The sequence below is a fragment of the Octopus bimaculoides genome, chromosome 18, assembly GCF_001194135.2.
Source record: "Octopus bimaculoides isolate UCB-OBI-ISO-001 chromosome 18, ASM119413v2, whole genome shotgun sequence".
In the NCBI taxonomy this organism is placed as follows: Eukaryota; Metazoa; Mollusca; class Cephalopoda; order Octopoda; family Octopodidae; genus Octopus; species Octopus bimaculoides.
In genome coordinates, this window is record NC_068998.1 from 2,199,476 (window position 1) to 2,204,439 (window position 4,964).

General features: G+C 36.9%; 1 protein-coding gene and 1 long non-coding RNA gene across 7 annotated transcripts in view; one reads left to right on the top strand and one right to left on the bottom strand.

Annotated features, from left to right (window-relative positions):
- LOC106871497 (pleckstrin homology domain-containing family A member 2) overlaps positions 1-4,964 on the top strand; it is a 151,710-nt gene that overhangs the window by 101,542 nt on the left and 45,204 nt on the right. The window lies entirely within an intron of this gene.
- The window catches only part of LOC128249890 (uncharacterized), a 25,251-nt gene that overhangs the window by 1,461 nt on the left and 18,826 nt on the right, over positions 1-4,964 (bottom strand). The gene's annotated exons all lie outside the window — the stretch shown is intronic.

Here is a 4,964-nt window from a genome sequence, read left to right on the forward strand (position 1 = left end):
TATATATATATATATATATATATATATATATATATATATCATATCTGTTGGTTGGCACAGTTTGGGCAAATGGAATTTCCTACAGCCTTGGATTGACTGAACCTTGTTAATGAGACTGAGTAGAGGGAAACTGTAAGGAAGCTCTTGAGTTGGATTCTACCTGTAATCAGACAGTACAGCCTTGTTACACACTGCATCATGCTGATTCTACTTGTGAATTTCTTTAAAAGGAACACATGTCTGTGGAGTATTCAGCCACTTCTTGCATGTTAATTCAGGGATAGATAATTCAGCTGTGCCTTTGAGGTTTTCTATGAGCTCACTTTGTCTTAGAAAGAAATTCTAACAAAAATTAGGGGTGAGGTTTCACCCTCAATGGTTTAGATGGTACTTAGCCTACAGCTAGGACCCTGACAAGTGTCACTGCTCTGGGTCAGAATAGCCCTAGGAACAACAGTGGCTAAGAGATGGTTCCACACCCTTCAAACCCCTGCGATTCATGTATCAGGGGCCCCAGCTACCAAATGCAGTTTCAAGTCATAGCCAGGATGTATCTTTTACTTGTTTCAGTCATTAGATTGCGGTCATGCTGGGGCACCACCTTGAAGAATTTTCGGTCAAATGAATTGACCCTTGCATGTTAATATTGGTTCATTTTGCTGAACTGCTAAGTTATGGAGATGTAAACACACCAACAGTGGTGGTGGGGAACAAACACACACACACACACACATACACAAATGTATATACATACGACAGGCTTCTTTCAGTTTCTGTCTACCAAATCTACTTACAAGGCTTTGGTCAGCCTGAGGCTATAGTAGAAGACACTTGCCCAAGATGCCATACAGTGAGACTGAACCCAGAACCATGTGGCTGGTAAGCAAGCAATGCCTTTACTGCCCAAGTTATTCAAGTACTCTCCTTGTCACTATCAGAAATGCAGTGAATCTTGTAGGTTGGGTTAAATAGGTACAGAAATTCACATATTTTGCAATTTCTTTTGTGTGTGTGTGTGTGTGTGTGTGTGTTGGTAGAAGTTGGTTTTGTAAGTTTAGTGAAAGAACATGGAATAATACAAAGAAGATCAAACAGATGTTTCATAGGCTTTTTCTTCCATTCCCCACCCTCATATTTGAATAGTTTTGGTGGTAGTGGTGTTGGTATAAGAGGTGGTGGTGATAGTGTTGATGGTGTATGTTGGTGTCGTTAGTGGGAACGATGTTGATGATGATGATGATGATGATAGCTGTTACAACTGGTGGTAGCAATACTGACGATGACAATGATGATAATTGGGATGATGATGATGACGATGACACAGATGATTAGACTGATTGGATTGCTGATGAAAGAAATGCGGAATGGTGGAGGGTGGAGGATGAAGAGATGGGGTAGCAGTGGGAAACAAAATCAAAAATATTAAAAACACCCAATACAATACTATGATGATGATGACAATGATGATGGTGCTAGGGTGGATAGATGTATAGTAAATGCACTTCACCCTCTGCCAGTCTGTCTATTTATCAGTTTACTTATAAAAGTGTCATAATAACAAAAGAGCACACACACACACACACACACACACACACACACACACACACACACACACACACACACACACACACACAGAAGACATATTTTCAAACATCCATGTCCCACCCCACCACCTTGTGCTCACCCCACCCAACCATGCCATCTTGCACCGAGTAACCTTCAGATAAATACCAATTATGATATTACAGTCTAATAGTGTTCATGTATAATAAATGGAGTGGAATGTAAGAAGCCACCTCTGCACTTATGTATGTATATATATATATATAGAGATATATAGATATATATTGTATATAGATTGTGTGTGTGCTTGTGTATATAGAGGTGTGGGATATGTATACAGATGTGTGTATGTGTGTATATATGTATATAGATGTGTGTATGTGTGTGTATATATGTATATAGATGTGTGTATGTGTGTGTATGTATATATGTGTGTGTGTATGTATATAGATGTGTGTGTATGTATATAGATGTGCGTGTATGTATATATATAGATGTGTGTATATGTATATAGATGTGTGTGGATATGTATATAGATGTGTGTGGATATGTATATAGATGTGTGTGGATATGTATATAGATGTGTGTGGATATGTATATAGATGTGTGTGGATATGTATATAGATGTGTGTGGATATGTATATAGATGTGTGTGGATATGTATATAGATGTGTGTGTATATGTATGTAGATGTGTGTTTATATGTATATAGATGTGTGTGTGTATATGTGCATATGTATTTGTATATGTATACATGCATGTACGTGTGTGTGTGTGTGTGTGTGTATATATGTCTGCATGTGTTTGTGTATGTATATATATATACGTACACATCATTTTCTATGCTAGCATGACTTAGATGAATATTATTGGGCATATACAGATATATTGGTGAGAATGTGTGTGTATGTACATGTGTTTGTATGTACATACACGTGTGTGTGTGTGTGTGTGGATGGATGGATGGATGGATGGATGGATGGAAGAGAGAAGAAGGTGTGTATGATAAACTGGAAATGTTTTGAAAAATAAGAAGGCAGAGGTTCCGGAGGTGGGGTTGATTAGAGATTCTGGACTACTATGTAATAATAATGATAATAATGATAATAATAATAATAATAATAATAACCACAACAATAATAATGGGTGTGACATTGGATGACTAAGAACACATAATTGAATGTGTCCCCACCTCTACTTTTATTGACATTGCAGAGCCCCAGTATGGCATTCATAGGAAGAAAAGGATTGAACTGTGTGACATATAAAGGAAACAATAGAAGAGTGGTGGTAGTGGGGTGTAGTTAGGGGTTGCAGTGGTGGTGGGGTGGTTGTTTAGCCCTAGGTCAACCTCTTCGATACAGCACATCTCTCATGTAAGACATTACAGCCATGACCTTCCTGCCTTGTTATCAAGAATTCTGCAGCCTGTATTTACATTATCCAATGTGTGTTTTGTTTGAAAATGAAAGGGTGTATTTGGGAAGATTTGGTTGTTATTTCTAGCAAAATTGAATTACCATGTATAATATCCTGTTACTGGTACCTGTAGGGAGTAGGGACACATTCTTAAGTGGGAGATGAAACATTTGTTAAATGTAATAACATAAATATTCTACTTTTATTCCATTCCGTTTGAAAATTTGAAGACTTTCTGCACCTGTGTATACTTAAACTAACGAACAATTCCTCCATTTCTTCAGACTAACATTATTATTACCAATATGGGATTCTATATGAATAAATATATTCACGAGGAAAAATTCTTGCTGTAATTTTCCTTCGTGACAAAATGCAGTAAAAAGTTTTCTTACAGGTTTGAACTATGTCTCCAGTATATTTGAACTGGTAACAAATTTGTATTTACATACATACATACATATAAATATATATAAATAATATATAAGATGCAGCACAAAATTTTGTCAGTGAACAGGTCAGGGTCTCAAAGCGCCGAAAATATTTTGGCCAATTAAATTTAAATGTTGAAGTGAATCTAACGGTTTTTGGCTGTGTGTTTGTATTTGTCCCCCACTATCATTTGATAACTGGGTTAGGTTTGTTTATATCCTCATAGCTTAGCGTTTCAACAAAGAGACTGATAGAAGAAGTACCATGCTTGAAGAAAGAAAGGAAGATGTACTTAGGTTGAGTTCTTTGTCTAAGCCATTCTAGGCGATGCCCCAGTAGGGCCGCAGTCCCATGACCGAAACAAGTGAAAGATAAAAGAATAACTTGTCACAGAAGGCAGGTCCTTCATATTAGTGTATTTAGGATGTTTCTGTGTTTCACAGTATGTTACTAATCTATCTATCTATATATATTAAACACAGGATGTGTGTGTGTGTGTGTCTGTTTGTGTGTTGGTCATGACGTTATAACTCAAGATCCACCCAACCGATTATAATGAAATTTTACACATGCATTACATGGGGTCCATGGAGTGATATAGGCCAAAGAAATTTTCAACATCTTGCCTAATGTGGGCCCAGGGGCAGATAAACTGCATGATTTAAGCATTTTCACAGCGTTAAGGCCTGTAACTTGAAGAGTATCCAGTCACTTGCCTCATATTTGCAACAAACATTAATCAGGCTCCTCAAATGGCTGTTGACTAAAAAAATTTCCAATGCTGACTATGAGGTCCCCCCCAAAAACGCAGATTAATCAGATTTGAGTATACTTCACTGGCTCTTATCTTGGTTTTAAGCCATTTTCTGATGATAAAATATTGACACTACTTATGCATTATAAGTAGCATATAATATTTCATGAAAACCTTTTTGTCCAATTTGGCAGAGGAAATGGGAAGAACATTAGAATTTTTGTCAGCGTCCTGTTGATGCTTCATGTTACCATCTTGCACACCACCAGGCCAAGTGTGTGCGCGCGCGCAGCTGGGTAAAGGCACAACAAACCTATTCATTCATTCTCCAGAAGTGCCCTGTTGAAGTTCCATGTTTCCAAAATCTAGAAATACAAGGCCAGGTGTAAATGGTTGTCCTGTCTTCCTTACTTCTGATTTCACTCTGTATTTCAATTTGCATTGTATTGGCTTTTGAATAATTTTAACATGCACGCATGCACACACGCACACACACACACACACACAAAATAGTGTTGAAACGTGAGAATGAGTGCTCAGCACTGACTGTCTATACACACACTCATATACATAAACATATATATACATACATACACACAGACATACACATATATACACATACAAATACACACTCATATACATACATGCATAGATATACACATAAGCATCTATGTGTGTGTGCAAATATATATACATGCATATTATATATGTGTATACACACACACACACACACACACACACACACATATATATATACATGCATATGATATATATATATATATATATATATATATAT